Source organism: Schistocerca americana, chromosome 4 (assembly GCF_021461395.2).
Source record: "Schistocerca americana isolate TAMUIC-IGC-003095 chromosome 4, iqSchAmer2.1, whole genome shotgun sequence".
Lineage (NCBI taxonomy): Eukaryota > Metazoa > Arthropoda > Insecta > Orthoptera > Acrididae > Schistocerca > Schistocerca americana.
Window position 1 is genome coordinate 261,393,035 of NC_060122.1, and position 18,350 is coordinate 261,411,384.

An 18,350-nucleotide genomic window follows, 5' to 3' on the forward strand; every position below is an offset into this window, starting at 1 on the left:
ACATAATAAGTGACATGATATAATCAAATGACCTTTAGCAAAATACTTGGTTTTGTGGCAAGAAAAAACATTTTTCTGCCGTCAGTACGCCTGTTCAGTCCTTCTGGGGTGGTTCATACGCTCAACCACAGTTACACGGTGGCCACATAATTCATAATTGCTTTAGTTGGTGGGAAGTTCTTATGGAACGGCTGTGTTAGGACATTTCAAGGTGGTTCATTATTCTCATCTTGTCTTCGTTGAATAGTAGCTTTCGTTAATTAGACGGTATGACAGATCATTCGTGTCTGGAAAGAACAATATGTTCTGTTTGACATTCAATATTTGACTCATTGAAGTCATTTTACTGTTAATCTTTGACAGCACTACCGCACATTAACGTGACCAATTTAAGTACTTTCGCAATGAATAATCACATTAAATAAGAATGCACATTTCTCAGTACAGAAAGAAGGTCAGCTTCTGTAGTAGCATCGTTTGTCTTTTTTACTGCCTTGCAGAACTAGATTTCAACTGATAGTACAGCTATCATCAGTGCGCCGTAAGCAGTCACGTGGAATAAACGTAATTTTAACGACACCTATGCCAGTCTACTGACGCTTGTACGAGCAATAGAAATGTAGATCTGCAGTGCACCAAAAAAGACCCATGTTGACTTTCTTTACGTCCTGTCTGTCGTGGGGCGCAATCATTCCTATGAAATCGAACATTTGTACCGATACACGGCACAAAATATTAAATCGTGCGACGACAAGCCAGACACAAGTGAAGCAAAATGAAAATTGTAAAAATCTCTGAAAATACGCGTGCGATTAGCTGTCGTAACGGTAATTTATAATGAAATGAAATAATAATGGTACAAGCAGACTCTATAATTGTGTAGGAACTTTATGATAATTAATTGTTCTTTTTCTCTTTGGCGAAAGGAACTAAAAAGACCAGGGTTATTACTTACTCTCTGTTCTAGTCTCGAAGCTAACGCGGCCATTTCGCATCGTATGTTGTACATTTTTAATAATGTATGGTAATTTACGCTGATCGTGCATTTTTCTATCATATGCCTAGTTACCTTCATGCAGAAATAAAAATATTATTTGTAAGGTTTTCAGAACGCAAGATAAACAACAAGAACCATCGAACAGTCGACCATCTTGGCAGACACTTTGCGTAGAAAAAATTTCATTATAATTTCAATGCCTTCCGTCTTCAACGGATAATTTAAAAGACACGCACCTAATTATTAAGGAAAAGAAAGTGAATATATTAATTTATGTTGTATTAAGGTAAAAACTAAGAACATTCAGTTAAGTTCAGAAATTGGCCGCTTCTTGGCAAGACGAAGATTATTACATTTAAAAAAGAGAAATACTTTCTTTAATTCAAGGGTTTCTTTTAATTAAATTTGCCTACAGTAAAGATATCCTGCAGCAATATTTCCACGTGATAACACGAAATACAATCCCTGAGATTATGTCCACATTTTTTTGTTGGTATGAACGCTCCACGTATACATCAGTTTTAACGAATTCTAAAAGCGCCTCAAGCAATCCTATATTAACAAGGCGGTGAGTCGCGCTCTGTTAAATAATCTGAGCTTAGAGAACTATTTTATGAAAGTATAGATTCCGGTCCCCATCTTATAATGATTCTCTCTTGTGTCCGCTCCGCCAAATAAGTGCTCTATTCACGCTCTTGGCGGGCGTAAATATCAGTACAGTTGGCCGGTAAGACGATCGTACACTCTTTTCGTCACACTCGTATGTATACCGTAAGTATACTTGAGAAGATGTCCGGACCGGGGCGATAACGTTACACATGACCCACATATTTGCAGTCAACAGAATTAAAAATTCACATCGTAGAACTCTAAAGACAAAAACATGCCCATTTGTAGCAAAGAACTCCGGCGAATTTTCTGTAAACACAACACATACGAACTGTGAACTTCAGGCAGAGATATGCGAACTGCGATGTGTCTCGTGTAAACCCAAATACGAACTGAAATCCTTGGCGCACCTTCGCTGTTATTTATAAATTACGTTTGAAGCCAGTATTTCCTGGAAATTTCGTTCTCGAATTAATTGTGATAATAACATCCAGTTTTAATAACAGCGAAAGTGTGGCCAATTTTAATGAACAGAAAAGTCTGGGAATCGGAATAGTTTGCAAGATATTTTAAATGGTTCTGAATTAACGATCGAAACTTTCAAAGTATTTCACGTGAAAAAATTTGCTTACATATTTTGAGGAAATTATATTTTTGTATCAGGTGAAAGTTTTTTCTGAGTACATATGGCATTCGTTATTAATTGTGTAGCTGAAATTATCCTTCACAGATACAAATTCTCTCTAAATTACGTTTCTGTTAACTTATAAAGTGAAACGCGTAGAATCGCCAGTTGTAGCTGATCTTGTGTTTACACATTGAAATTCACAAAATATTTCAAAATGTAGAAACAAATACGAAAAATGTATGGCTCGCACACATTCCACGGTATCGCAAATTTACATAAAAATCATGTATCGCATATAATGCAAGTGAGTTGGGATCACGTTCTTCACAACGTTCTGCTATCATAAGTTCCAGCTGGTCTAATTAGACTTAATTTTGATTCATTACAAACTGCTAAACGTTTTACAACGAATCGCGATTCTCTAACACATTCCAAGTTATGAGTACTGGGAATGATAGCGGGCCTTAGGGATATTCTATACATCACCAGAGTCATGTTTAATACAGGGTGAAAATTATTCAAACCGACAGACTCTGAGAAATTGCACGGGTGGACGAAACAAATATTTTTCTCCTCTTTCCTGTTTTCCTATGAGCTTCCTCTGGATGAAAATTAAAGCAACAAACTCTGTGAGGTTGCATGGGACAATGAATACGCTTTTTTATGTTTTCCTGTGAGGTCAAAATATTACAAAAACATGTTTTAATTCTTCTTTACCAAGAGACAACATCATTAAGATAACACAACTACTTCAATTATAGCAGAGTTTCAAAAAATTACTCCATTTTCTTGAAGACAGAGGTTACACCTGTAGGTCAAGTTCTGCCTGACACGGTCGAAGATTACAGGAGTGTCCTTAATTTCTGCTGCTGCAACTACTGTCCAGGCAACCATCTCCACACCTGAATAAACATGAATTTTGTAAACTAGGTCGCACATCTCTCCTCCAACAAAGACCAGAGGGGCCAAATCAGTGGTCGAATAGGCCGTAGTACACAGTCGACCCGCTTTTCTGGAAACTGTCGGTTCAAGAATTGACGCCTGGGGTGACATGCGCTGCCTTTTAGCGAGTAGCACGTCATCCGGTAACGCGGGCCATCCTGTGGCAAGAAAATTGTAATCATGCCTGCCATTTGATTGTCAAAGTATGAGATATGACCCAACTAAACAGTCACCAACATATGCTCATACATTCACGTAGAACCACAATTGATGAGCGCGGGTGAATTTGGCGTATTGGTTAACCTCACTTAAAATTAAAGAACTGTGGATGTTGAAGACCCCAGCACTTCCGAACATTGCTTCCTCTGTAAACAGTACAGAGGACGGAAATGTAGGATGCATCTGACACTGTTCGTGGTACCACTGCGAGATCAGTTGATAATCAGTTGGTTCCAGGTTGTGCACAGTGCAGTGGAATAACGATGGGTCATGAAGGATGTTTCTTACACACATATGTGAAGTGCACACATGCTCATCAAGTTCGGATACCCACGGAACCAGACACGATAACTGATGCCTTTTCTCATACGTGTGCGAATTTTCCTTACTGACAATCACGCGACATGCCTGAAGATGACGTGATAGGAACATCGAAACTCATTGCCTAATACAATAATATCAAAATAACGGCTACTGGTACTGTATTATTACGTTTGTTACATTCGTCTGATTCGCCCCCATGTTACGCGCAATACCTCAATAGCTGGGAGCAATTAGGTTATCAGCCGGATTAAATAATGTTCGCAGGCAATTACGACTTTAGAGAAAAGTGTTTGTTATGGTGTCCCGTGCAGCTTCCCAGAGATTGTCGATTTAAACAATTTTCACTCTGATATCAGTTTTTGAGTGCATTAGAACGGCAGCAACATGTCGTAAAGCATTTATGCATTTTGCTGCAGATACGAGTTCTGGCAATCAAGGAGGGAGGAAGCTACAGGTAAAGTGTTTGCTTCGAATGAAGTTGTCGTAGTTTCCGACAGGTAGCGACAATACAACGATAGCAACACAGCCGTCGTTTGTTCCGCGGAGTAGGGGAGACGCGGTCGGCGATCCATTCTTCGGCACTTGTGGCCGAGCCGCAACAAACACTTGGGGAGGGGGGGGGGGGAGGGAGGGCGGAGCGGCACTGCCCTCGGGTGTCCCTGGTGCGGTCCCGCTGACGGCCACGATGTTTGACAAATACTGCGGCGGCCGTGGCCGCGGCGGCTGCCAGGGCAAGGTGTTGACGGTCAATAGGGTCGCCGAAGCGCACCTCCCAGCGACCTGGCGGGCTCACGCTGTCGCGGCGGGCTCAGCACTCTCTTTGTGGTCGGCTCTCAAGTTACAAATAGCGCGCAGCTGCCGCTAATGGAAGCTGGCGGGCCGCAGCCGCCTCTAACGGGTACCGACCTCGCACGCTGGATTGGCGTCTCAGTCGCCGGTCGTCGCCGCTGGGGGAGCAGAGAGGGGCCGCTCATTACTCTCGGGCAACGCGATCTTGCTACCTGATCTCCTAACTCCGGAGGGTGCCTTGTGATTTCTTTGTGTGTTGGTCGTAAGACTGCCAAAAACTGAATTTCAGAGACGGTTTTAGAGTCAAATGGGCAAGTATCACAGAGCACACGCAGTTTAAAAAATCTCGGAAAACCTAGATCTGCTACCTTTCGAAAGTTAAAACGCCTCAGAATTCGGAGTCAAATGGGCAAGTGTTACAGAGGACACGCAGTTTTTTTTTAAATAAAAAAAAAGCCGGAAAACCTAGATGTTGAAGAGCTACACCAACGTACAGTGTCTTTTTTATGACGGTTGTTTAATAACATAGCTGCGAATGTTTTATTACGGCAGTTTGAAAGCTGTTATGCGTCGAACCGCTGTGCAAGACGTAGATTACTTGTCCGTATTGTGGAAGGCGGAGAAAGTACAGGGGATAGGCAAAATAATGTGAACACCTGTATTTACTTGGGACCGGTATATTAATAAGGGGCAGGACCCCGATTTGCCTGTAATGCAGCTGCGACTCTTCTCGGAATACTGGCATATAATGATTGTTAGTCTACAGTGGAATGTTATGCCACTCTTCGATCAGAATCTCTTCTAACTCCTGTAGTGACGAGGGAGGCGGAAATCTGCTCCGGAGTCCGCGCTCCAATACCGCCCACAAGGGCTCGATAATGTTCAAGTCCGCGGACTGTGCTGGGTAGGGAAGACGCTGCAGTTGAGTTGCATGCTCCTCATACTACCACTGTACTATCCTGGCTGTGTATAGTCCTGAAATATGACATCATTGTTGGGGAACAACACTTGAATCATGGGGTGCACCCGATCACCTAAAATGTTCACATAATCGTTGGTTGCAACATGATCTTTGAGAGTAAGGACCAGCAGAATACCATGATATGGCTGTCCGGACCATCACACTTTCATCTCCATGCTTAACCGTTGGAATAAAGCACTCAGGATTGTAGGCTTCTTTTGGCGTTCTTCATACGTAAACGCCCGCATCTCGTGGTCGTGCGGTAGCGTTCTCGTTTCCCACGCCCGGGTTCCCGGGTTCGATTCCCGGCGGGGTCAGGGATTTTCTCTGCCTCGTGATGGCTGGGTGTTGTGTGCTGTCCTTAGGTTAGTTAGGTTTAAGTAGTTCTAAGTTCTAGGGGACTGATGACCATAGATGTTAAGTCCCATAGTGCTCAGAGCCATTTGAACCATACGTAAACCCGACCCGATGTTGGAAATAACGAAAACGTTGACTCATCTAACCACATGACGTGTTTACACTGATCAGCTGTCCAGGATTTATGCTCGTGACTCCATGTTTTACGCTTCTTTATGCTGGTCGTCGTCAGTAATGGTTTCGGTGTAGCAGCTCGCCCATGAATATTCTCTTTATGGAGTTCTGGGCGCACAGTGTCCATAGATTTGGGGTCTGGAAGATGGCATTGAGCTCTGCGGTCACTTTAGCTTTGTGTTGTTTCGGCACAGTTCGTGTTAGCGTATCACTGTCTCTGTCACCTAGTTTTGATTTGCGCCCACTGTTACGTTTACATTATGATGTATTTCCATGTTATGTGTAGGCTGTCATGACTGTTCAAACAGTTACTCGTGAAACTTTCAGTAAGTTGGCTATCTTGATTACTGATGCTCCAGCCAATCGGGCTCCCACAATCTGCTCTCTTTGGAACTCTGTTAGGGCTTTCATTGCATGTCGATCTCGGACTCTGAATGCAATGCGAAGTGAACACTACTCGTAAACAACCTGCACTGATAACTAGTCCGTACTGAGCATGCACAGTTCAGCGTGTTGTTGACCGTCAAACACGACCATGATATTACTAGAGCTCTTCACATTATTTTGCCTATCCCCTGTATATTGAATACACTGCATGAGTGCTCATCTGGGACTCAGTGTCACAAGGGACAATATACACTGAGCTGATGAAAGTCATGGGATACCTCCTAATGTTGCGCTTGACCTCCTTTTCTCCGGCGCAATGCAGCAACTCGACGTGGCATGGACCCAGGTCGCTGGAGGTCCCCCTTCAGAAGTACTGAGCTATGCTGCCTCTTTAGCCGTCCATAACTGCGTAAGCGCTGGCGGTACAGGAGTTGGTGCACGAACTGGTCTCTCGTTATGTCCCATACACGAGTTTCACGCCAGGCATCTAGGTGACCAAATCATTCGGTCTAATTGTCCAGAATCTTCTTCAAATCAATCACGAACACTTGTGGATCGTCATTCATAAAAATTCTCAGGGAACCTGAAGTCCATGAATGTCTGCAAATGGTCTCCAAGACACCGCACACAGCCGTTTCCAGACAATGAACGGTTCAATTTCTTATAAACGCAGCCAACACCATTGTGGAAGCAGTCCTTTCGACCTGTCGTAATTAGCTGCTGAACCATCTTAAATGTTGTTGTTGTTGTTGTTGTTGTTGTGGTCTTCAGTCCTGAGACTGGTTTGATGCAGCTCTCAATGCTACTCTATCCTGTGCAAGCTTTTTCATCTCCCAGTGCCTACTGCAACCTACATCCTTCTGAATCTGCTTAGTGTATTCATCTCTTGGTCTCCCTCTACGATTTTTACCCTCCACGCTGCCCTCCAATACTAAATTGGTGATCCCTTGATGCCCCAGAACATGTCCTACCAACCGATCCCTTCTTCTGGTCAAGTTGTGCCACAAACTTCTCTTCTTCCCAATCCTATTCAATACTTCCTCATTAGTTATGTGATCTACCTATCTAATCTTCAGCATTCTTCTGTAGCACCACATTTCGAAAGCTTCTATTCTCTTCTTGTCCAAACTATTTATCGTCCATGTTTCACTTCCATACATGGCTACACTCCATACAAATTCTTTCAGTAATGACTTCCTGACACTTAAATCTATACTCGATGTTAACAAATTTCTCTTCTTCAGAAACGCTTTCCTTGCCATTACCAGTCTACATTTTATATCCTTTCTACTTCGACCATCATCAGTTATTTTGCTCCCCAAATAGCAAAACTCCTTTACTACTTTAAGTGTCTCATTTCCTAATCTAATTCCCTCGGCATCACCCGACTTAATTACCGAGCGAGGTGGCGCAGTGGTTAGCACACTGGACTCGCATTCGGGAGGACGACGGTTCAATCCCGTCTCCGGCCATCCTGATTTAGGTTTTCCGTGATTTCCCTAAATCGCTTCAGGCAAATGCCGGGATGGTTCCTTTGAAAGGGCACGGCCGATTTCCTTCCCCATCCTTCCCTTACCCGAGCTTGCGCTCCGTCTCTAATGACCTCGTTGTCGACGGGACGTTAAACACTAATCTCCTCTCCTCCTCCTCCTCCCGACTTAATTAGACTACATTCCACTATCCTTGTTTTGCTTTTGATGATGTTCATCTTATATCCTCCTTTCAAGACACTGTCCATTCCATTCAACTGCTCTTCCAAGTCCTTTGCTGTCACTGACAGAATTACAATGTCATCGGCGAACCTCAAAGTTTTTATTTCTTCTCCATGAATTTTAATACCTACTCCAAATTTTTCTTTCGTTTCCTTTACTGCTTGCTCAATATACAGATTGAACAACATTGGGGAGAGGCTACAACCCTGTCTTACTCCCTTCCCAACCACTGCTTCCCTTTCATGTCCCTCGACTCTTATAACTGCCATCTGGTTTCTGTAGAAATTGTAAATAGCCTTTCGCTCCCTGTATTTTACCCCTGCCACCTTTAGAATTTGAAAGACAGTATTCCAGTCAAATCTTAAATGAGTAAAAGAAATTTAATATTGCAATCGAGCTGCAGACGAGAGGTAACATTTAGTATTTTATCCGGCTTCAGCAACTGTTGTTGTGTATATCGAAATAATAAGCAACCACCTGCATAAATGAAGTTTAATTTCTTAATCTTTTAATTTCCTGAAGAATGGCAATAAGTGTCTAATACCGGTTAAGAAATTAAATTAATTTTATGTAGTGGTTGCTGATTAGTTCGATATACAGGATGAAGAAAAATTCGCGCACTAGGACTTGTCACACATTAGCAGTACAAAAATGTCTATCACAAAATTTCGACCTGCTAATTTTTCGGGCTTTAAATGGACGTCTATTATTGGCAATCTGGCAAAACTGCAATCACATGTACAGTAACAACCTCTGTCAGGATACAGCTGTAGCGCTGTGTAGTTGGTGCAGTGGATAGTGTTTTGCGTTAGTATGCAGGAGGTTGTGGGCTCGATTCTGGCTCGAGGGTTATTTGTTACTATTGCTAAAAATAGTCTGCGAGATACGGTACGTGGTGTCCTAATGGTTACTCGGCTATTACAGTGGGTGTTCTACAAAACATTTGCAGTTGCGTTCTGTGAATATAAAGCTGGAAATACAATCGTTTTCATTGATCAGCTTTTAAAGAAATGTTTCCATGTAATGGCCGCGAATTGTTTCGCACCACTGAATCTACTAAATTTCGAACTTGTTTTGTGTGTATCCTCCCCCCAATGGTCCGCTCGATTAATTCCAATTCTTATTCTTGCCACGTTCAGGTCCATTACATTTCTTGAGGGCCTTGCATCACCAGTGGAACAGCAAATAATTTCGATGTGACTGTTCGGGGAGGGAACATAGACAATAGGTTAGGAGTCTAGTAGATGCAGTGGTGCGAAACAATTCACGTCCACGACGCGCAAAAGGCTTCTGTAAAAGCTGACCAACGAAAACGGTTGTATTTCCATCTCTGGGTTCATAGTACTTAAAAACTAAACTCCGTCCGAATACGCCATGAAAGTACTAACGGTGCCGACTGGCCGCCGTGTCATCGTCAACCACATGCGTCACTGGATGTGGGTATGGAGGGGCATGTGGTCAGCACACCGCTCTGCCAGCCGTATGTCAGTTTACGAAACCGGAGCCGCTACTTATCGATGAAGTAGCTCCTCAGTTTGCCTCACAAGGGCTGAGTGCACCCCGATTTTTGCCAACGGCGCTCGACAGACCCGATGGTCACCCATCCAACTGCTAGCCCATCCCGACAGTGCTTAACCTCGTTGATCCGACGGGAACCGTTGCCACCACTGCGGCAAGCCGTTGGCTCATAGTACTTAACTGCAAATGTTTTGTTGAAGGCCCATTGTAATCGTTGTACGACCATTAAGACGCCACATGCCGTAACACGCAGACTGCTTTTAGCAAATAAAAACAAGCAAACCTCGAACGAGAATCGAACCCTCGATCTCCAGCGTTCTAACTCAAAACGCTACCCATTGAGTAAGGGCGCAACACTACTCTGCTTCCTGACAGAGAAAGTTACTGTAGATGTGATTACACTGTTGCCAGGTTGCCAATCTTTAACATCCATTTACTGCCCGAAATATGCATTTCATTCAAAATGGTTCAAATGGCTCTGAGCACTATGGGACTTAACATCTATGGTCACCAGTCCCCTAGAACTTAGAACTACTTAAACCTAACTAACCTAAGGACATCACACAAAACCCAGTCATCATGTATGCATTTGATTACATATGTTAAATAATAAAGATACAACAAGTTTCAAGACCAAAATGTAAGTAAGAATCAGTACGAGATCTCTTAAAGTTGTAGTTAAAAAGTCATGTTCTACTCTTATTTCCGTTCTAAAAATCTAATCGGCAAAGTTTAAATGCAGTTGAGCTGAAACTTTTTCTGATATTAAAGTCAACCCCATTCATATGAAAATTACGAAGATCGAAAATTGACACACAACAGCGTTATAAAATGATATGTCTCCGAGAAGACGGTAGGTGTTCCTTCGACCTTCCACTGTGACCATTAATGAATACGGCCTGAGAGGCAGTGACACGACTTGACCTCACTTCGCACCCAGCTACCATACGGTCCGCGTCAGTCGAACGCCGGCTTACGCGCTGCCTCCGGTGACGTCACAGCCAGGTTGCAACTAAACGCATGTTTTTGGTACTAATAGGAAGTGAACTATCGATAAATGTACACCGTCTTGGATCTCTTAGATTTCGCGAAAGTAACTGTTTGTGTGCCACCCGTAATCTTCACAAAACCGCGTGACAAGTAGTGAGATTCCGGTTCGTGGACAGCAACATTCCTGAAATTGAATGGTCTGCCGAGAGTCCCAGCCTAAACCGAATTAAGTACGTTTGGGATGCGTCAGCACGTCGATTTCGCTTCAGACCCTAGTGTCCAAATCATTACCTTCTTTGGTTTCCGCTCTTGGGGAAGAAATGTGTGTCATTCCACCCACAGACGCTGAAACACGTCTTTGGAGATGTCTCCAGTAGATTTCTGATCGTATTAATTGCGAAGGGTGGGCACTGTATAGATAGTTTAGATCATATAATATACGTACATCGATTCAGAAACATTGTATTTCAGTGTTAGGATTAATTTTCTACAGTCCTTCAAAATACATTAAGGATAGGAAACACATAAGAACAGAGTGCCTGCCTTATATTAGATGTTCGAAACTACCTCCGTTTTCATTGATACATACAATGAGGTGAGAAAAGCCGTGGGATACAATATGCACTTATACAAATGGCGGTAGCATCGCGTTCAGAAGGCATAAAAGGGCAGTGTATTGACGGAGCTGTCATTTATACTCAGGTGATTCACATGAATAGGTTTCCGACGCGATTAAGGCTGCACGACGAGAATTAAGACAATCAACGCGGAATGGTAGTTAGAGATGGTCGCGTGGAACTTCCATTTCGGAACGTGTAAGGGAATTCAATGTCAAGTTCAATGTCAATAGTATGCCGAGAATACCAAATTTGAGGCATTACCTCTCACCACGGATAACGCAGTGGCTGACGGCTCTCATTTTAAGACCAAGAGCAGCGGGATTACCGTAGAGTTGTCAGTGCTAACAGACAAGCAACGTAAAATCAATGTGAGACGTACGACGAACGTATCCGTCTGGACAGTGCGGAAAAATTTGGCGTCAATGGACTACGGCAGCAAACGACCGACGCAAGTGCCTTTGCTATCAACACGAGATCACTATTGGTTGGAGACTAGGCTACTGGAAAACCATGGCCTGGTCAGATGAACCCCGATATCAATCGGGAAGAGCTGATGTTAGTGTTCGAGTATGGCGCTGACACCACGAAGACATCGACCCAAGTTGAAAAAGCCCTCTGAATTCTGGTGGTGGCTCCATAATGGGGCACTGGGCTTTCACGTATTAGTGACATGTTGGTTAAACATGCGTACTAAATTGTAAATTTGTTAGTGGTGAAGAAAGAACTCTGTAGCAATGAAATTCTGTAATAAAATGCAGAAGATTTAGACTGTTTTACTATCAATATCATTTTTATAAACAAAACTAAAACACACAATCTGCGATATTGTACCGTTCACCGTACATTATAATGCACTTTAAAATTACTTCTAGGAACTCATACTTTAAGGACTTCCCATTTCGTTATGCATTTCGAAAAAAGACATTTTCTTGCAACATGCTGTTTTTCATTTAGAACAATCACGTTTTCATTGACCATTACTTAATTTCGGTCCTTTGGGCACTATCACGCTACCTTAATCAAAATGATGTAAGTTTCCATTTGGCAGCATGTCACGATCAAGACAGCAAAGTAGAATATAACAATGGCCTCAGGTATTTTCTCCCAAGGTGTAACATTCACGGAGTAATTCCATATGTTGAACGAAAAGGTGCGACTCATTTTCGGGGAAACTCAGCGTACAAACACTTATAGTAACTATAGTGAAATACAATAATCCAAAACACTATGAGCAGATAAATGAGATATGCATTTGCCGCAAATTACGGCCTGGTGGTTTATGATTGCGTAACTGGTGCCCGTTAGTGTCTCAGATGCGTTCCCTCGAGTTCAGATCCGGTAAATTTGGTGGCCAACACATACACGTCAATTCGCTGTAATGCTCCTCATACCACTGTAGCACGATTCTGACACGGACAGTTACCCGCTAGAAGACGAAGTCTTCACAAATCGAACTCGAAGCTTCTCAGACGTTTCAATCCAGAATCGGCCTGAAGAAAGGCGGAACTCATAATCGATACTGCCGCCAAACCCTAATTCAGACCCTAGGTACGCGATTCGTGATGTACCCAATGTAACATATCGTCTGAGATGCTACAGCCTATACGAAATACTCTGAAACATGTATCACGGCTCTGTTTAACCGTTTATCTGAAGACCCACTGCCGCCTACGGTTCATTTTATGAATACGTAGGTGTGGAAGACATCTCGCATCGAAGACTGCACAAGTGGTCTGGATGATTTAAATGATAACTGTTAATCTTGATAATTTTTAACAGGAATCTTTATTTATACCATTCTGAAAATAACCGACATGGCCTGCCACACTTGATTTACAGTTGCAGCCATAACTCAAGAGTGTAGTAGTACAGAACCTATAAATTATAACGTGTGTTGTCATGCCGGATGCTTATCAGAGTCGTAAAGTTCGTTCTATAGGCAGTGGTCAAAGTTTACGATATATTCTGTCAGGCGAGGCGGTCAATACTGACATATATTTTTAGCTTTATTTAGACAGCCTGTCATTGTGAAAAACTGTGAAGGCCGTAGGCGTTTCTAGATTATTGTTTTTTCATTTTCCTCATTCCTGATTTTTTTTTATTTCTCAGCATATAATGTACGAATCAGAGGTGGGCGAGCCGCCGATGGGGAACAAAGCGGCGTAGGCATCCACTTCTCCCAATAACCACTACTTCGGCATAGTTGCATAAAATGCTAATATTTCTCCGGCAGCTAATTTAATGAATCGTTTTATCATCTAAATTAAATGACATTTATATCTTTTCACTAACGATGATGTAAGCTTACTGGTTCAATATGTATAGTTAGTTATGGACTTCCATATTTATAAAATATTACTTTTATCTATTCTTGTGATGGTGCCACACACTGACAAACTGCAATAAGAAGCAGCACTCTAGCTGTTACCAAATGCTGTTCGTCCGGACGTGATAGTTCCTACAGGCAGAAACTTGATTGTAAACAACAGCGATTTCAATCTTGTGCAAATGAAGAAATCGTGCATTTCGAGGCTGTTAATTTAAGTGATACATTTAGTTTCCAAACTTTTCCGACTGTGAGTACTACTGTACTTATTTGTTGAAGGTTCTTAAATATTTAAACACGTTGATTGTAAAATGGAAATGGAAGAGGATGTAGATGAAGATGAAATGGGAGATACGATACTGCGTGAAGAGTTTGACAGACCACTGAAAGACCAGAGTCGAAACAAGGCCCCGGGCGTAGACAACATTCCATTAGAACTACTGACGGCCTTGGGAGAGCCAGTCCTGACAAAACTCTACCATCTGGTGAGCAAGTTGTATGAGACAGGCGAAATACCCTCAGACTTCAAGAAGAATATAATAATTCCTATCCCAAAGAAAGCAGGTGCTGGCAGATATGAGCCCGCATCTCGTGGTCGTGCGGTAGCGTTCTCGCTTCCCACGCCCGGGTTCCCCGGTTCGATTCCCGGCGGGGTTAGGGATTTTCTCTGCCTCGTGATGGCTGGGTGTTGTGTGCTGTCCTTAGGTTAGTTAGGTTTAAGTAGTTCTAAGTTCTAGGGGACTGATGACCATCGATGTTAAGTCCCATAGTGCTCAGAGCCATTTGAACCATTTTTTTGACAGATGTGAAAATTACCGAACAATCAGTTTAATAAGTCACGGATGCAAAATACTAACGCGAATTCTTTACAGACGAATGGAAGAACTGGTAGAAGCCGACCTCGGGGAAAATCAGTTTGGATTCTATAGAAATATTGGAACACGCGAGGCAATACTGACCCTACGACTTATCTTAGAAGCTAGATTAAGGAAAGGCAAATCTACGTTTGTGGTTGGGAAGGGAGTGAGACAGGGTTGTAGTCTCTCCCCGATGTTATTCAATCTGTATACTGAGCAAGCAATAAACGAAACAAAAGAAAAATTCGGAGTAGGTATTAAAATCCATGGAGAAGAAATAAAAACTTTCAGGTTCGCCGATGACATTGTAATTCTGTCAGAGACAGCAAAGGACTTGGAAGAGCAGTTGAACGGAATGGACAGTGTCTTGAAGGGAGGATACAAGATGAACATCAACAAAAGCAAAACGAGGATCTTGGAATGTAGTCGAATTAAGTCGGGTGCTGCTAGGGAATTAGATTAGGAAAAGAGAAACTTAAAGTAGTAAAGGAGTTTTGCTATTTGGGGAGCAAAATAACTGATGATGGTCGAAGTAGAGAGGATATCAAATCTAGACTGGCAATGGCAAGGAAGGCGTTTCTGAAGAAGAGAAATTTGTTAACATCGAGTATAGATTTAAGTGTCAGGAAATCGTTTCTGAAAGTGTTTGTATGGAGCGTAGCCATGTATGGAAGTGAAACATGGACGATAACTAGTTTGGACAAGATGAGAATAGAAGCTTTTGAAATGTGGTGCTACAGAAGAATGCTGAAGATTAGATGGGTAGATCATATAACTAATGAGGAGGTATTGAATAGGATTGGGGAGAAGAGAAGTTTGTGGCACAACTTGACTAGAAGAAGGGATCGGTTGGTAGGACCTGTTCTGAGACATCAAGGGATCACCAATTTAGTATTGGAGGGCAGCGTGGAGGGTAAAAATCGTAGAGGGGGACCAAGAGATGAATACACTAAACAGATTCAGAAGGATGTAGGTTGCAGTAGGTACTGGGAGATGAAGCAGCTTGCACAGGATAGAGTAGCGTGAAGAGCTGCATCAAACCAGTCTCAGGACTGAAGACCACGACAACAATAACACAATTGCAAAATTTACATTAGTAAAGCTAAGTAAGCAATTGGTATGATCCCGTAAGTGTTTGCTACCGTGTAGAATTATTTTCCATTTAGAGCTTAACTATATGGTACTTCCTCGCTACATCACTTATTGAAGCAGAGTTCATGAACTGTCACTAGATGGGGAAGTAGTGCAGATTAACGTCTCGTCGAAGTCGAGGTAATTCGAGATATAGCAGCTCAATTCAAGAATGATGGGCGAAGTAAGCGGCTCTGACTCTTCAGAGCATCACTCCGGTACAGTGCGTAGGAAACCCTTCCACGTATATATCAAGTCTTGTAATATGTTTCTTACGTCTAGCGAATTCATAGTGCGCTTCACACGAAAGCATTTCTGTTTAGTTCCCTACTTCATTAGGGCTATAATAAAATAACTTTATACAATATAACTTGACATTGTATATATAAAAAGGATATCTCAAATGACTAGGAAAAAGTTTGAATGATAATAACTAATTAATGAAACAAAAAGTAACTTGATTAGCTGCTTTGTGAACTTCCTTTTGTATGGAATTCCATTGCTGCAATAATTTTTGTGATTACGTCTGTATTTCTCGATTTTGCCCGACATTTCGACATACCCCATGAACGTGTCTTGATTTTGCTTCACTCTTGCTTCTCTTACCAGTCGTAACATCAGAACTGCTTCTCTTGTGCTTTTGCCCCACCTAAATCCAAACTGATTGTTATGCAACAGATTCCCAAATTTTTTCCATTCTTCTGTGTATTATACTTGTCAGCAACTTGGGTGAATGAGCTGTTAAGCTGATTGTGCCACAATTGTCGCTCTTGTCATCTCTTGTAATCTTCAGAATTGTATGACTGACTTTTTTTCCGAAAGTCTGGTGGTATGTCGCCGCTATCATCATTCTACACAACAACATGGATAGTCTTTTTACTGTCACTTCCCCGAATGGTTTTACAAAGTCCAATATTATTTTATCTATTCTTTTTGCCTTGTTTGATCTTAATATTTCCAGAGCTCTTTTAATTTCTGGTTCTAAACCTGGATCCTTTACATCTTCCCAATGGACTCCTGCTGCTTGCAGCTCGTCATCAGACGAGTCCCTCCCCCTCCCCCATAGCGGCGTTCAGTGTATTCTTTCCACCTATTCGGTCTCTCCTCTGCATTTAACTGTAGGATGGGCATTGCAGTCTTAATGTTACCACTCTTGCTTTTAATATCACTGAAGGTTGTATTGACTTTTGTATATGCTGAATCAGTCATTTCGGATATCATTTCTTTTTCGATTTCTTCTCATTTTTCATGCAGGCATTTCGCCTTCACTTCCTCGCACTTCCTATTTATTTCATTCCTATTTGATTTACGTTCGCGTATTTCAGGAATATTTTTGTATTTTCTTCTTTCGTAGATCAGTTGGTGTATTTCTTCTGCTACGCATTATTTCTTCGTAGTTACATTTTTTGTGCGTTTTCTTTTCTTTCCAGTTTTGTGATTGCCCTTTTTAGAGATGACTTTTCCTCTTCATCTGAACTGCCTAGTGAGCTATTCAATATCACAGTATCTATAGCGTCATAAAAACTGATGCGTATCTCTTCGTTCGTTAGTAATTCCGTATCCCACTTCTGTGTGCGTTGATTTTTCCTCACAAGTCTCTTTAAAATTCAGCCTACTCTTCATCGCTACTAAACTGTGACCTGACTCTCAATCTGCTCCTGGGTGCGCCTTACACTCTAATATCTGATTTCGGAATCTCTGCTTGACCGTGACGTAATATAACTGAAATATCTCGGCCTTTTCCGTGCATACCTCCACCTCTTGTGATTCTTGAACAGTATTCGCTATTACTAGCTGAGGTTTATTGTTGAACTCTATTAGAATACAAGTGTCCATCACGATTATGGTAATGATAAGTTGCTTCTACTACAGTTAAGATACCTGTATTGAAATTATGGAGCTCGAAAAAAAGTGTTAGTAGAAGTTCAGTATGTCAGAAAGAATCTAATGTGACGAGGCTAAATAAACTGCTAAACAAATTATATATGGTCTGCAATTTGCTTCATGAGGATGGCGGTTGTAGCAAACAGAAGATTTCGAAGGAAAACAGTATTATAGAAGTACTGCGTGCTTTGGGGCGTTTTATGAAACAGGCGGATGGTTCAGTATTACTAACGCTCCAGAAAAGCCGGAAACCTGACAGTCGCTCTTAGTGTTACGTGTTTAGTCCTCGTTGATATCTAGGATCGTACTTCCTATGTATCACTGGTAATTTTATACCGTTCTGTATTAATGAGTGTGTGTGTTTGCGAAGTTTTGTCCCGCTGTACATACAGTGTACATTTATTGACGATGTCACCGGTATAAGTTAGGTACCTGAAATGTCTTTCCTAATAGCGTATCTCCACTTGGCGTGCGTGCGTGCGCTCGCGCGCGCGCTTGTGTGTGTGTGTGTGTGTGTGTGTGTGTGTGTGTGTGCGTGTGCGTGTGTGTGTGCGTGTGTGTGTGTGTCAAAAGCTGTATCTAGCCTTTTACGAGAGGAACTTAGAGAGAGTGGAATGCAGAAAGGATTCGTATCTGTGCTCCGTTCTGATACACGCGTATTTCAGCGGGGTCACCGTGTGGTGTCGTGTTACACGGCTATATCTTGTCACGAACACAGATAAGCTGCAGACGTAATGGTCCGGCATTATTGAAATAACTTGAGAAATGTCAGGGGAAAATGCCGATTACGTGGCCAGAGTTTGGCTCGTTCGTTAGGCTGTCCTTCGCGACAGAGGGCATTCAGAATACGAGAGGAATATGCCACGGGCAGCCGACGCACCGCTAACGTGCAACTCAGCGGTGATTGACCTGAGAGCTTAGACGT